The sequence below is a fragment of the Canis aureus genome, chromosome 22, assembly GCF_053574225.1.
Source record: "Canis aureus isolate CA01 chromosome 22, VMU_Caureus_v.1.0, whole genome shotgun sequence".
NCBI lineage: Eukaryota > Metazoa > Chordata > Mammalia > Carnivora > Canidae > Canis > Canis aureus.
In genome coordinates this window covers 20,349,237-20,365,856 of record NC_135632.1, presented here as the reverse complement: position 1 = coordinate 20,365,856, position 16,620 = coordinate 20,349,237, and the positions used below count along the sequence as shown (strand labels likewise).

At 42.3% G+C, this 16,620-nt stretch overlaps 2 long non-coding RNA genes across 40 annotated transcripts in view; one reads left to right on the top strand and one right to left on the bottom strand.

Annotated features, from left to right (window-relative positions):
- The window catches only part of LOC144293854 (uncharacterized), a 441,703-nt gene that overhangs the window by 292,651 nt on the left and 132,432 nt on the right, over window positions 1-16,620 (bottom strand). Inside the window, exon 1 of one of the 39 annotated variants that reach the window (XR_013361185.1) lies at window positions 7,927-8,628. The exons of the other annotated variants lie outside the window; for them this stretch is intronic. This is a non-coding gene — a long non-coding RNA (uncharacterized LOC144293854). Of the gene's footprint in view, window positions 1-7,926; window positions 8,629-16,620 lie in introns of those variants that run through there. 39 annotated transcript variants of the gene reach the window in all.
- LOC144293859 (uncharacterized) lies at window positions 8,614-16,230 on the top strand. The gene is made up of 3 exons (XR_013361235.1): window positions 8,614-8,721; window positions 15,174-15,323; window positions 16,029-16,230. It is a non-coding gene; the product is annotated as an uncharacterized LOC144293859 (long non-coding RNA).

Here is a 16,620-nt window from a genome sequence, read left to right as displayed (position 1 = left end):
GGGATAAACAAGAGTTAACAGGTGAAGAAGAGAGAGAACATTCCACTCAGAAGAAATGTCAGGAGCAGGACAAGGAGCAAGGAGTACAGGTAATTTGGTCCTCTCAGACCCTAAAGGCAGAACTGCATGGAGGGGCAGGTGACGAGGCTTAATACCTAAGAAGACACCAACCAGGCTGGGAGGCTGGGAGATCTGGGCTAACCATGTGCACTCTACCGTGTGGGAGGAGAAGTACCATTTTAAAGTGTCCACTATGAAAGTGACTTAGTCATTTGGGCATTTTGGAACAGTCATTTTTCCACAAAAAGATGTTATAAAGAAAAAAAATGAAATAAATAGGGGTAAATAAATGAACTTTAAAAAACAATGTAGGTGATTATGAAATTTACTATGTAAATGACCTCACTTAAGGACAATGGCCCCTGCTAATAATGGCTCAGAGCACAGCTAGTTAGGGGTGTTCTGCAAGCCAGAATTTAGGAAGAAGTTGAGGTCCTCCCAACACATCTATCTTCAGCCCAGCTTATGGCCACTGCAGACGCACTGCAGACTTTCAGACTCCTACCTAGATTTTCTGCTGGATCTCGATGCTATCTGTGGCCCCCTGCATGTACCTTCATACTAAGTTGACCAATTGGTAATCTGTGCCTCATGCAGTCCATAGGGCAAATTCAGTGTTCTCCACCAGGTCTTAGCTTACTTCATAAAGTTCAGAAGGATAACACTATAGGTCTTGTCAAAGACACCCAAACTGACAGGGAGCTGGGAGCTCTCAGAGTCTGGGTCCTGGTCCAGCATAGCATGATCACATCTACCCAGGGCACACAAAACAGGTCTCCAGTATGACCTGCCTATTCACCTGTTACAATGTAATTTTAGCTTTGTATTACTCATTATTTCTACCCGCGGAGCTTCTGGAATTGTACATCTTTCGAAATATAAAATTTAGCCTCTGATTGTTGCAAAATCTCTTTCTTTGTCCCACTTTATTTTCCTTCATAACACTTATCACAATCTGACGATACATTACATATCTGTATGTTTGCTCACTGTCTATCTATCAAACTGCATAAGAGGAAAAGATTCTGTTCATTGCAATATCCTCGGAGCATAGAATAGTGTCTAGTCATGATAAAGCCTCAATAAATATATGTGAAATAAATAAATGAAGGACCACAGTACTAACGATGATAGTGCTATCTTCCACTAGCAGTCTTGATCTTTTTTTAACTGTTCACTATTTCACAGAATAAAGTAATAGTACAGATTAGGGAGAAGCATGAATGGCTGACAGATTTAGTTATTATATTCATTTCAGTAACTCAAAAAACATTTCTAGATAATTGATGATATAGATGCCAGGCATTTAAAATATCTTCAAAATTTGTGTACAGCTTTTTTTAAAAAAGATATTCAGATGGTTTCAAACAAAGGGAAAGAATATTTGGGAAATGTGTAGCCTTCAAAATAGGAGGTCCAGATCTCGTGCATCCCAAACTGTGAAGGGATTTCACCAAAATTACTTACTCAACCACAATAGCAGATGTGGGAAAGAAAGATGAAAGCTATCGATTGCCATAAATAGCTCTCAAAATCCTTTCTTTCATAACATCAATCATTTCAAAATAACCGAAAAATTAGGAGAAAGTCCCTAGCCAGTACAGAGGATACAGTGACTTTTAAAGAACTAAAATGCCAAGCAGAATTGGGAGATTTCAACCTGAATACCAAATAGAAAGGTGGTGGGAATACTATTGATGGAATGCATGCAGCTATAAGAAAAGCATTTGATATAGTGGTATAAAGTGTTACACTCAAAATTAATTCAAATTGGCTTAGTAAGGAGCGCTGCCACATAAATTTAAAACGGGCTCAAAGTCTGCAAACAAAGGGTGATGACAAATGGAAATGTATGGATTTGGGGGGGAGTAGGGTGCACAGGGGTCATCTTTATTAATGATCTGAAAGAGGGAGAGTAAACAGCACGTTAATGAAACTTGCAAATGATGCTAATTTGGGAGGTGTTGCTCTGATCATTGTGGACAGAGAGAGAATGTAAATGAACCTTAAGTGGTAATAAATATGAAGAGGAAACAACACAATGAAATTCAAGTGGGAAAACAGAAACCATGCCCCATGCAATGACTCGCCCACTCCCACCCCAGAGCCCTTTGCCTCTCACATTTGTAGGATAGAGCTGGGGAGGAAAAGAATATAACCCCGACTCAGAAACATTTAATCCAACTATTTCTCATTTGTGGATCTTTCCTTCACCCGTCCTTTAAATTTCCACAAAAGGCTTTTCCTGGATTCAGAGCAAGAGTGGTGCTTGCCCTTGGATGATGGGGCTCCATAAATTATAGTGCAAGAGAGGCTGTTAAAAGAAATAAGCAAATAATGAAGGGAATGGGAAAACTGATTTATGAGAAATGACCCAAAGGGGTAGACTTTTGTTAATTGATGGCTAAGTAGTAACATGATAATGACCTGCTGAGATCTCTCCATGATAAATAACCAAGGGAAAGAAATATTTAGTATCAGACAAGATACTTCATTCTGCCTGGCAGACAGTGCCTCCCTCTCTCTTGGGGTTGCCACTATACCACTGAGGTTCACTAGTGCAGTTCTGATGGGCTTCGCCTTGAGCAGCCCACCTTCTGGGCCCTCTGTACCTCACCCCTGCCCCCACTAGTCCCACAGGCCATGACTTCTCCACTTCTGCCCCTGACTTGATGGACAACATGAAGGCAGGGGCCAGAGGAAGTTCAAGGAGGGCACAGACACAGAGTGGACACACATCCCTACAAAAAGGCAGGTGGGAGAGACAAGGTCTCAAGATGTGCTCTTCTCAAACAAGCCTCTCCACACTCCAAGAAAAGAGTATAATAGCTCTATGCAAACAGATGATTGTGTGCAAATGTGAGTGTTGACACTATGTTTACTTCCCCAGCAGGTCCAGCCACCCAGATTTGTGACCTCAGCCAGAGATCTGCCAGGCTGCCCCCCAGGGCCTAGTGGCCCTTTGAGGATGGAAACTGCAACAGAATGTCTCAAGCTTCAGTTCAACACCCAATCCTAGGAAGTTCAAGTGGATGGAAGCTTAGAACCTGTTTGTCTTACTTCCTTATTTCACACATGAGCACTTAGAACTTAATAAAAGTTTGTTGAACACGTGTGCACAAAGAGAGGCTGCCTGAGATCACCACACTGTTTTAGCAAAAACAGTAGTAGCTTAATATATCTCTCAATCCCCTGTTAACCTTCAAAATAAAAATACATTGCCAGCAAAAAAACAGGTTTATTTGGGAATAGCACAGAGTTGCAATTTAGGACGTGCAGGTTGTGACAAAGCCAAAAGAAAGACCAACAGAGGAGAGGAAGATTGTTTTACAGAAAAGGAGGAGGAAGTTGGAAGGAGTTGTTTTAAATGAAAGTCCACTGGAAAAAAACAAGAGTTCAGGATGATGAAGGTTTCTCCCTGGCTGAGCAGCAAGGGTAGCTGATTTCTTATATAAGACTTAATATGTATCTTATCCTGCCTGGGCTTTGATCATTGATCTTTCTTTCCTGTAGATTCTTCTGTTGAGATCTACAATTGGCAATTCTTCCTAATTGACTTTGAGGGGTATTCGCTCCCCCTTCTAGCCTCAGGACTACTCTAGAGTTTCACTTTATTAATCTTTCACACCACATTTTGGAGAAGAGAAATTGAGGCCAGACCAGTGAAATTTTTGCTCAAGGCCACAGAGCTAGAGTCCTCTGAGACCCAGGCAATGGCCTTTCCTCTAACCCTCCTACCTCTCTAGAAACTTGGAAACACTGGGAACCTCTGCTGCAGGAGGAAAGGAACTTTCCCAGGAACTGAAGCAGAGCTCTCAAACCTGAGATTTTTGGACAATTGCTAGATGGATCTGGAAAATTGGCAGCTTTGGTGATTTTTTTCATATGCTAACATTAACACCCACAAGGCAAGCACCAAGGCCCTCCACACCTCCTTCTCTACCCTGGCCTGCACCCTCTATCATCTTGCCTCTCCTTGGCCTAGTATCTCCTGAGTCATGATACATGTTCAGAGAACATAAAACCAGGAGATCCAACTCCCCACACTTGGGCCAGCACCACAGAATATTCAATCATACAGCACTTTGGCAGATTTTCTCAGCCACCCTGTGAACCAAGCAGGTTAGTTGTTAATAACCATCTCCATTTATTCAGTCAACAAGTATTTACTGGGCATCTACCACGTGCCACTATTGGGGACAGGCAATAAATAAAACAAACAAAGTGCCCAATGTCATTCCATATGGAGGGAGGTAAGGCAAACAGAAAATAAACAAGTACACAAAAAGAGAAGAATGAAGGTTTCAGATGATAGTTAAGTGGCATGAAGAAAATAAACTAGGAGAATGAGGTGAAAAACAACCAGTTAGAGGAAAGGGAAGCTTCTTCAGGAAGGAGGTCAGAGAAGCCTCTCTAAGGAGGTGGCATCTAACAATGCTTGCATGAGGGGAGAAAACAGGCCATGCACACATCAGGAGATGATATGTTCTAAGAAAACAGCAAGAACAAAGGCCCTAGGATCAAAATAACGAAAGAGGTGCCCAGTGACAGACTTCATCTAGAAGTGGGCAGAAGCCAGATCATGAAAGACTGTGAAGGACATGGCAAGGAGTTTGAACTTCATTCTAAGTACTAAAAGAAGGAATGAATGATAGCCTAGCACTGAGAGGGGCTCACTAGTGTCCGAAACATCACTCAGCTAGGCAATGGCCCAGCCAGAACCCCAGCAAGAACTGTGACTAATGTTCTTCTCTTACATAATTTCTTTTTTTAAAAAAAGACTTTATTTATTCGTGAGAGATACACAGAGAGAGGCAGAGACATAGGCAGAGGGAGAAACAGGCTCCCTTTGGGGAGCCCAATGTGGGACTAGATCCCTAGACCCCGGGATCACGACCTGAGCCAAAGGCATATGCTCAACCACTGAGCCACCCAGGTGCCCCTCTTACATAATTTCTAAGGGACCTTTGAAAGCAAGGAAACTTGGCCCTGTTTCAATATCACCCCTTCCTTCTCCTAGACCCTCTTGCTGAGCTAGGCAGGAAGAGGGGAGCCTCCTGACCTATAAAACTTTATAAGGAGGCTGTCTCCAAACAAAGCAGAATTGTAACCTTCTAGCTCCCACTAAAATGAAAGGATAGGCAACTGAGAGGATGTATCACCCTCTAAGCAATAGCTCAGATAAATTGTTACTAGGTCCTAGAAGAAGTCAATGCCTATATTACAGGGACCACCCACCACTACCCTTACATAATCCTTTCATGCCATTGTCACCATAGCAAGTCAAACATGACAGTCAAATGTAGCTATCTCACACTGATGGGGGGGCGGGGATACAGGGAACATGGAAGAAGGGGGATCTACTGGTCCAGAGATGCCTGTCTCACTAAGACTCTGCCCCCAACTGGCTGGACCTTGCAGACCCAACTATGGAGGCAGCACCTGTCATGATTCATCCTTGTCTGCCCCACCCTTCATCTTTCCTTCTGTAATAAGGTCAGAGACCTACAGGTCACACTGCAGTCAGCACAGAAAAGCCAGTGGGGCCATTACCCCTGTTCTGACTGTTGCCCAGGATGGCTCTCCCACTGCTCAGCTCTCAGCTTCCTGCTCATTCCTGCCTGCCTCACAGATGCCATGATTTGCTACTATATGCAACCTTCTTCCTTGCTTGTCTCATTCAGAGTCCCTTCTCTAGCTTCCAGATGTTAGCGCAGTGACTCCACCCTTTCTCCTAATTCTGGACAAAGGAGCCTCTGCCTAGGGCCCTGTACTCAGCCTCATGGGCTCCCTTAGCCATCCTGCCAGAGGATGCACCTCCCCAGCACCATCTGCCTTGGGTATGGCCCCCACCTCATCAGGAGGTCACTGACACTTGTCTCACAGAATCATTATGAAGATTAAATGAAATACTGTATGCAAAGCATTTCATACATACATTGTAAATGATTTTATTGTTTCCTTTCCACCTTCAATTCATGACAACTTTCTCCAATTCCCTCCTCTGCTCTTTCCAGCACTCTTGGTCCTCTTTTCTTGTGTGCCATATTACCATTGTGACAGCACCTGTCTCCTCATGCCATTAGACTTAAGGTTAAGGGCAGCCCCTGGTTCCTCTGTGTCCCAGGTCCAGCTCAGGGCCTGGCACTGGACAATGCTCAGCAAGTAAAGGATAGCTCTTTTGTATGCTTGTTCTGATTCCCATTTACTTCCCCATCTTTCACGTAAGAGGAAGTGCAGGTCACAAAGGAGGAAGGAGACCTGATATTTTGGTGATGCATCTTGAGTAGGCATATGTTCAACCATATGAGCATATGCCTACTGAGCCACCCAGGCGTCCCCTCTCTTCTTTTTAAAGAAACTTTTAAGCTATCATCTCCCTTTAAGAATTAGGCTTCTAGAACAAAGTCCTATGAGAAATTGTTTTGCCTTTTACTCTGCCCTGTGCATTCACTGAGACAATGAACACAGAAATAGGGAGACAGAAGAGGGGAAAATGCAAGAAGAAAAAGAAAGGCATGGGTTGGAGTCTCAGGATCTTATCCAGACACACACAAATAGCACCTTCCTGGGCTGGGAAAAGACAGGCACTGCCCCAGAGGACAGGCTTGGCTTTAGGAAAGCCTGTCCCTATGCCTTTTCAGTCTACTAGTGGCCAGAGGCACATTTCAGCATGCTAATCCCAGGAAGCCTTAAACCCACAACTACTGGGAGGCTCAGGGATCTCTATCATGAAGAAATAGAACACAGAACACACACCACAACCCCATAAGCTTGAAGCTAGGAGCACAAAGTCAGATTCTCCAAGGAGCATCACCAGCAGCAGAAATCACCACGCAGAGATCTCAGGAGTACGAGCTCAGTTTCTCAGCACAGAAAGGGTGAGGATTTAGCTGAAACACACAGCTCTGGAACCCCAAATGTGTCTGATAAGGAAGCAACCAGGACACATGAGGCAAGGCACAGAGTCAGAGAAGGAACCCCAGCCAGAAAATCTGTGTTCTCTTGGTTGCAAAGACTAGCATTCCTTCTAGAGAAAAACGATGCCTCCTGTTCACTGTGTTCAGTGGCTGCCCATCAGAGGGCCTTTTTGATACTGAATTCTTCCTGCATGCCTGGAAAGGGATGACTAAATGCATAGCCACCGAGGTATTTCGGCTAAATCTAGTCCGTTATCCTCAAAGGGATTCGATTTCTTTAAAATTCACCTTGGATGGCTTAAATTCCCATCTCTGTTTTATAGTTGACATTGGGCTCTGGGTGTGGTGATGGCTTTTAACGTTACTTTGTTTATTTTAAACTCACCACTGGCTTTCCTACGGATTTAAATCGAATCACTCTGCCCAGCAGTTGCTCCTCTTTTATTGTTTAAAAGCTGATCACATCTCTTTCTGAAAAGCACAGCGTACTTGTTACCTTGCTATGAAGCAACCACAATTTACTGGGCTAAAAATCAATATATGATTGAATCCAACTCCTGCTCCTCTCTGGAATTCTTATAGCCTCTCAGCTGACGTCCCCACATCACTGTCCCACCCAAGCATTTACCTTCAAAATCTGGAAGGAAAAGAATCCACTTTCAAATGAATAAAAAGAACACTAAAGGAATGATTTTAAGCACCAAAGAGAGATTCAGCATTACTTGGGAGCTGAGCAGACAATCCTTGGGCAAGAAAATAAATGACAAGTTTCAAACTAAACCGGAGGTCTATTCTATAATGCTCAGCTGGCTGGAAGGAGTCGCCGACTGGAACCTACTATGAATTTGCTTTAATGATATTTTATCTCTTCTATATTTTTTTAAATGCACGATCTGGAAGAATTAGTAACCATACCATTCTGTGGAGACATTCTTCTAGAACCCACCTGGTATAGAAAGTGAAGCTGTGAGAACTGCAGCTGCCTCCTCCGACCATGGATTTCAGAAAGGAGGAAGTGAAACTGTCAGGGACCACGGGTACAAGCCCCAAGTGAAAAACATTATGCACCTGGGGCGCCTTCTGCTGCCTGTTACCGCCAAATTGCCCGCCTCACAGAGCAGAACCACCACGTGGCCAGCACGAGGACCTTTAGGAAACCCAAGCTTCAACCAGGGGCCCTCGGCTCCAAAAAGCACCAATGAACTGTCTGAGTGGCCTGCCGGCCAATCAGGATGAGGCCCTCCCGACCAATCAGGATGAGGCTCTTCTGGGATCCCTGGGTGGCTCTGCGGTTTAGCACCTGCTTCTGGAGTGGTGTGATCCTGGAGTTGCGAGATCAAATCCCGCCTCAGGCTCCTTGCTTCTCCCTCTGCCTGTGTCTCTGCTGGTCTCTCTCTGTGTCTCTCATGAATAAAAGAATTTTAAAAATCTTAAAAAAAAAAAAAAAAAAAAAGGATGAGGCTCTTCTAACCAAATTGAAGCACCTTATTAGCATGTTGGTCCAGGGTGGGAAGTGAGTGGGAACATTACATAAGCAAGGCTTAGCTCTGTTCTCAAGGCCAACCTAACTGTTCTCTGCTGGTTCTGTTTCCCTTCAGCTGGAGCGGGAGCCCCAGTAAAGCTTTGCCTATGTCGCTGACTTTTGGGTCAGGCCTCATAGCATCCTGCTCCAGACAGTAACAGAAGGATTATGCTGTCATTATCTGAGCAGCCCTGCATCGGGAGACAGCCCTAATGTCAGGTAGATTCACTTGTCTTCAGTCCCACTTTTACTGAATGGGTTGGAGCCCTAATGTCAGACAGATTTACTTGTCTTCAGTCCCAGTTTTACTGATGGGTTGGGAAGAAGGGTTGTAATAGAAGAGCAGGGTGGCAGAGCTGCCAAAGTTCACTTTTTTCTTTTTTCTTTTTCTTTTTTTTTTTTGGTAGGTGGGTTGCCAAGCATAGGAAAGTCTGAAGGAAAAGGTTTTGCTCCATCTCCCTCTGTGTAGAATGGGAGCATTCCCATGAGGTCAGCAAGGCAGAGTAGGAAGTGTTTTTAAAGAACATTGAACCAGTGTGCTTCATTTCTCATTCATGAAAGAGCCAAAAAAGAAGACAGAAGCATGAGGAAAGTTCTTAAGGAATCCTGACTTTTGAATGGGTGTGTTATGGTTGGAGAAGGAGAAGAATTTAACTTAGGTTAGCAAACAAAGTTAAAGTCTAAATACAGAGCCAGAGTGTTTAGTAAATGATGTGATGAAAGTGCAGAAATTGGTGCTAACTCCTATATGGTATTGCATGCCAATTATGCCTCATATAACTGTTGTTTATAGTTTTTTCACTTTTTCCTTTTTTTAAACATAAATAAGCAAAGAGTAGTTAGAATAAGCATATCTGAAGTGCAGTAGCCCAGGCTCAAAGAGGACATTAAGACTTTCACTGCTTAGGGATACATAATCATATGGAGATGACTATATCAAATTGCCTATTGGTCACCCAAGTGAAGTAGATAGAGCAGGGACAGAAAATGGTAGGCCACATAGATGAGTTAAAGAATCAGGGAGACAAAAAAAAAAGAATCAGGGAGACATTGGGGCTTTCAGGGTAATGAAATTTATGTAAGAGAAAAAATAATCTGATAAGTAAAAAACCAACTACAAATATTCAAATATTAAACACTACAGTTGACTCCATGAAAGGAATGGTCATCCTTTCTGACAAACACTAAAGAGAGCTTATATTTACAGTGGCAGATTGAGCAAGCACTTCATTATCTAAATGTGCAGAAATGATATAAATTATATATATATATATAGTTTGATAAACACAATGCCATTATAGAAACCTAGGAACAATGCCAACTACTAAGAGGATCCCTAAACCAAAGAATAAAATAGCAGCCATAGCATATATGGGGGCCAAAGCCATTTCACCCTGACAATTCAAGTTTGGAGAAGGACCGTTATAGGCATGACTTCTATATGGAGTCAGAAACTAGAATCACTGAAACTCATATGACAAAGAGGTAGACCCATGCCTCACAAAGTTACCCCTATGAACAAGGTTAGAACAGGATTATCCACACAGGCAAGTATCCACCACAGTGATCCTTGCATGCTCTGGACAAGATCCATCCTCCCCAAATTGTCAGGGTTAAGAAAACAACATAACCTTCCCACCCCATGTCTGTCACAACCCCAAATATATGAAAGAGAAATCACCTCTGGAGGCTAATTTATAACCTAAATTTACTACATATATGAGGAATACCAACAGCATGAAATATAAAGGGGGAAATCAAGGAATTTAAACTCTTAAGCCTGAGGAAGTAAATATAATAGAGCATCTCCTATATTTAAAGTCCCTGAAGTGATTTTTAAAATAGCATTTAGAAAAAGAACCAGGGGGCAGCCCCGGTGGCTCAGCGGTTTAGCACTGCCTTCAGTCCAGGGCGTGATCCTGGAGACCTGGGATCGAGTCCCACGTCAGGCTCCTTGCATGGAGCCTGCTTCTCCCTCTGCCTGTGTCTCTGCCTCTCTCTCTCTCTCTCTCTGTCTTTCATGAATAAATAAATTAAAAAAAAAAAGAACCAGGGTGTTATGAAATAAGAGCAGATACAAATGAAACAAGAACTAGTGATTATAAAAGTAAAGCTATTGAAATAAAAATATAATGAAGAAGTTATGTTTCCAGCCAAAATGGAGTAGTATAAACCAGTTTTACTCCCTAGCTTGAAACAACTAAGAATTAAACAAAATATATAAAATCACAGTTTTCAAGACCTTGGACACGAGGCAATGAAAGCCAATGATCCTTCTGAGACAATAAAGAAAAAAAGGGAAGGCTCATTAGTACCCAAACTTATGCTTTGAGAGTTTCTAGGTCATAGCACAGTGAACACCAGTGATATCCACCAGAATCCTTGAGTTGAGGACACAGACTTGAAGTCCTGGAGACTATGACAGTCAGATTTTATAGTACCAAAGAGAAGAGAACAGCAAAAAAAAAAAAAAAAAAAAGAGAGAGAGAGAGAGAGAATGCTAGAGATATGTAGAAGGTTTGCCATGGGTGTTCATCAGAGTACTCATCAGCAAATGCACATGAGAAAAATATCTAAGGCCAGAGAAAGTCTTTCAAAAAGGTTAGAGGGGACAGTATGTGGTGGTCATGCAGGGCTAGGAAGAGTGCCTGAACACACCAGCCAGACCGGAAAATCTCACAATTATGAAATGTTTTGTAGAGTATTCAGAAATCTTGCCTTAGCAGTGGGAAAAAATTAGCTGCAGGTTAAATGTTGCTCTGGTTTTGTCTGACAAATCTTAAAAGCAAGAACAAATCAAACTGTTTCCAAGTAATTTAACTACATCTCAATAAAGCTAAGAATATTTGCATAAGTATAAAAATATCAACATCTAACAAGGTAAAATTTACAATGTCTAAAATCCAATAAAAAATAACCAAGCATGCAAAGAAGCAAGAAAATATAACTTATAATAATGAGAAAAACAATCAATTGAAATGACCCAGAACTAAAGCAGAATTAACTTAGACGGACATTAAAAGAGTTGTTATAACTGTATGTCATATAACCATATTTCATAGTTGTTATAATTGTATTTCATATCCAAAAAGCTAAGGAAAGGTTAAAGAGGAAAGATATTTTAAAAGATCCAAATAAAACTTCTGGAGATGAAAACCTCAATGTCTGAGGTTTGTTTTTTTTTTTAAATAATCATGTTGGATGGAATTAATGGCAGATTAGATATGGTAGAAGTAATTATTAGTGAACTTGGACATATAGAAATAGACACTATCCAAAATGAAACCCAGAGAGAAAACTCAGCTATGTCACTAGTCATATTAAACATGAATGGGCTGAAAACCCCAAACAAAGGCAAAGACAGTCAGATTAGATAAAAATATCAAAACCCAACTATAACTGCTTACAAAAAACCTACTCTAAAAATAAAGACAATTAGGTGCGCCTGAGTGGCTCAGCTGGTTAAGCAATTAAGCATCTGACTCTTGGTTTTGGCTCCATGATCTCAGGGTCCTGGGATCAAACCCTGTATCAGGCTCTGTGCTCAATGGACAGTCAGCTGGAGATTCTCTCTCCCTTTCCATCTCCCTCCACCTCTCCCCTCACTCACACTTTCTCTAAAATAAATCAATAAATCTTTAAAAAATAAAAACAAAGACAATTAAGTTAAAAATTTTTAAAGATTTTATTTATTTATTCATGAGAGACACACAGAAAGAGAGAGAGAGGGAGGCAGAGACACAGGCAGAGGGAGAAGCAGGCTCCATGCAGGGAGCGCAACGTGGGACTGGATCCAGGGTCTCCAGGATCACGTCCTGGGCTGAAGGCAGCAGTAAACCCCTGAGCCACCCGGGCTGCCCTTAATCTTTTTTTTTTAAAGAAAAGCATATACCGGGGCAGCCCAGGTGGCACAGCGGTTTGGCGCCGCCTACAGCCCACGGCGTGATCCTGGAGACCCGGGATCCAGTCCCACATCGGGCTCCCTGCATGGAGCCTGCTTCTCCCTCTGCCTGTGTCTCTGCCTCTCTCTCTCACTCTGTATCTCTCATGAGTAAATAAAACAAAATCTTAAAAAAAAAAAAAAGAAAGAAAAGAAAAGCATATACCATACTAACTGTAATAAAAAGTAAGCTGGGGCAATGATATTCATAGAGCATATTTTAGAGCAAATAATATAACCAGAGATGAGCACAATCATTTTATAATGATAAAGGAGTTAATTTGTCAAGAAGAAATAACAAGCCTAAATATTTATATGCCAAAAACATAGTTTTAGAATAGATAAAGCAAAAAATATTGGAAATGCAAAAAGAAATAGACAAATCCATGATGAGGGTCACAGATTTTTACAGCTTTCTCTCAATAAAAGATAGAAGTAGACAAAACGTCAGTAAGGATATGGAGACTTGAACAATATTATCAACAAGTTTGACCTAACTAACATTTATAGACCCTCCAACCTACAGCAGAGTACATACTTTTTGAGTAAATACAAAAAAGTTACAAGATAGATCACACTATAAGGCCACAGACAAGCCTCAAAACATTTTAAGCTGTTAAAATTGTACAATGTAGGTTCTCTGGACATAAGGAATTAAAATAGAAATCTTTGTATCATTGGGATAGGTAAATATTTTCTAGATATCTTCCCAGAAAAATAGTATAGTGTAAGGTGGAGGGCTGGAGGGCTGGAGGGGGAGAGCTGGAAGGAAGTACTCCCCAGAGATTTTGATAGAGTGGTAACTGGAAAACTAGAAGTACAGCATCATCTTGATGGGCATGAAAATTTTGAGAGGAGTTTGAGAAAAAAGACAAGTTCTGTTTGGGTCAGATTGAGTCTGAGTGGGCATGAAACCTCCTCAAGGAAGTGCAATAGTCAGAAGTACACAACTAGAAACTCAGAAGTGAGGTCCAGAATTCTAAATATGAAAGTTATCAATATGGTTTAAGCTCTAGGAACATGATGCTCCAGAGGAAAAACAATAGGAAGAGAAGAAAAGTGGGCCAGGGGTGAAGGTGTCCAACCACAGTTGGTCACAGAAGCAGCTACAAGGAGGTAGGCCACATATGCAGATGGTATTATTGTGAAAACCAAGGAGAAAATCAAGAGTTTCAAAAAGGAAAGTTTGATCACTGAGTGGTCAGTATCAAATAAAACAGATCAAGAAAATGGGAGTAGAGAAAGGTGTTTGCTTTGGGACAAGAATTCATTAATGTACTTTCAGGAGATCAGTCTCAATAGAGTAGGGGAGAACTCTAGAATGCAGAGGAGGGAAAGAGCAAGAGAAAATGAGCCACAGGTGTCAGTCATCCATCCTGGAAGTTTAGCAATGCCTGAAAGAACCCTGCTGCCCAAACACACCAAGCATCTCAACATTTTTTAAACCCATCAGTCACTTTCACTTTGTACTCTCTTCCCACTGCCTGGAATCTTACGAGGAAACCATGCATTTCCCTGCTAGTAAACCTTTCCCATTCTGAGAACAGAACCTCTTTTTTTATTAACATGCATCCATCCTTCTAGTCAGAGCAGGTGTTCAGGGGTTGGCCCATGACTACATGAAGAGTTCATTGGCAGATGGGTTTAAATGCTGGAAGAGGGCAGTGTGTCTCTCTTCGTGAGACTGGAAATAGAACTGAGCAAAGAAGAGATGGAGATGAAGAGACAAAGAGAGATGAGAGAGATTGAGATAGAGCCAGAGGTACTTTTAAGAGAAAGGCAGATATTCCCCTAACATTATTTAACCCTCTGTTCCAGTCATGCCTGAAATCATCCCTTCTTCCTTATAACATGAGCTAATACAATTCTTTTTTCCCTTGAGTTATTTTGAATTAAGTTTCTATCACTTGCAACTGAAAAAATCCCAGCAAACAAATGTCCTCCACCCTTTCTTCTCCCCAACTTCTATCACTTAAAAATCTGCTGCCTATCCTCCAATAACTAGGAAAATGTTACTTTCTCTGTGATGCCCTCGAGGTGTGCTAATAAACCGGCGAAAGAAAGAAGAAAGAAAGAAAGAAAGAAAGAAAGAAAGAAAGAAAGAAAGAAAGAAAGAAAGAAAGGGCAGGGATCCCTGGGTGGCGCAGCGGTTTGGCGCCTGCCTTTGGCCCAGGGCGCGATCCTGGAGACCCGGGATCGAATCCCACGTCGGGCTCCCTGCATGGAGCCTGCTTCTCCCTCTGCCTGTGTCTCTGCCTCTCTCTCTCTCTCTGTGACTATCATAAATAAAAAAAAAAAAATTTAAAAAAAATGTAAAAAAAAAAAAAAAGAAAGAGCAAAGTTCCATTTTGTAAAGTTTGCTGATTTCCATGATGCAAATGCTCCTACGATGGCCAATATCAAGCCACAAATGTGAAATCACTGAACACAGAGTTGAGAAAAGATAAACAGAATCTGGGTTAACTCCATCACATCTCCCGATTCTCATGACAGAAATAGATATAGTGTGGCAGCTATAAGAAGTTGCCTGACCTTGGGGCTCCTGGTTGGTTCAGTCAGTCAAGCATCAGACTCTTGATTCTGGCTTGGGTCATGATCTCAGGGTCGTGAGATTGAGCTCTGCATCAGGCTCCATGCTCAGCAGGGAGTTTGCTTGAGATTTTCTCTCTCCCTCTGCCCCTCCCATCCTCTCAAATAAATAAATAAATCTTTTTTTCTCTTTTTTTAAAAGGAAGGAAATTTCCTGACCTTGATAGTACATACTAAGTACAAAAGTCTCTGAGGATATCATTTCCTGAATCAGCCCAACCAAGCCCACTTGTCCTTGTTCTGTTTTCTCAACTGATCTGACTTTCTACCAACCTCACCTATGCTTCTGCAGGTCAGTGCTTACTGCTATCCCAATGCAGACACTGCGCCTTGGTTACATTCTTGTCCCAGTGCTCAACTGAGTGTCTCCATGACAAGAACTGCATCTCCTCAGGGCTGGACTTAGGGTGACAGTAAACACTTATGGGCTGAGGGTAGCTCTAGTAACAGTGGAGCCAAGTAAAGGTAGAAGAAGCACATGCATATTGGAAGGCAGGGCTGTTGCTAATGGAGAGGGAAATAATGGGAAATATTTTAAAACTCTGGAAAAGGTAGGAGGTGCTTCAGAAGCTAGGAGAGGTTAGTCGGAGGAGGCAAGATGGGGGATTTATTAGGGAATAATGACAATCTGGGCATGGCCAAGAAATGTGCCAAAGTGAGGAGGGGATAAATGCAGAAAATTGTTCCCCCTTCTTCCAGGGAAGTCAGGGACAGGAAGGAGGAGACAGAGGCTGGGGCTGGGATCAAAACATTGGGTCTGGGAGAGTTATAGGGATTCAAGACAGACCAGAGCAAAGCTTCAGTCCAGATAAGGTGGAGCAACTTCAAATTCAGTCATTCCCACATGTGCAGTTCTGCACCATGTTCAACTTCATGATTTCTAGCAATGACCCATGAACCATACTTAAAGCTGTAATTACTCTCTGAGAATAAAGGGCTGGGCACTTATCCTTCTCTTCCTCCAAAAACGTCTCATTCTCCTGATTTACTTTTCCAGGGCCTTGCCTGACAATGCTTCCGGAGCAAGTACTCAGGGCTGCCATGGCCAGCCAACGGGGGCGGCAGGGGAGAATTAAACCCAGCCAACTGCAGCAAGCCGGGAGTTACACCACGTTGCCCTGACAACTAATGGGCAGAGCTCCGGAGAGATAGATGGAGATGGCTGAGGTCAATGGGTAATAAAATCCTAGTTAAAGGCTGGTTTTTCTCTCCTTCATTTCTGCTGATATAAATATGAGGGAAAAAAGGAAAAAGATAATTGGGAGGCAGATTCCCTTAGAGATGTGCCAGGCAGGAACTGCAGATTCTAAACATAAGGCCCTGGGCTGAACTGAGGGTCACACGAGGACATATCTAAAGCTTCAAAGATCCTGTGCAGAGATGATGGCCTCAAAACATAAACCAAAAGCAATGGGAAGGAGAAAATCAAGCTTTTACTGAGCACCTACTGTGTACAGAATATGGCCCTAGGAAGAGAATATAAACAAGAAGCTTCAAAAGACAGCACAGGCTCTGGCAGTGCAGCCTTAGATCTCATCTCTGACATTTACTGCCCAAGGAACCCAGCCAGGCCAGATACCAGATACCAG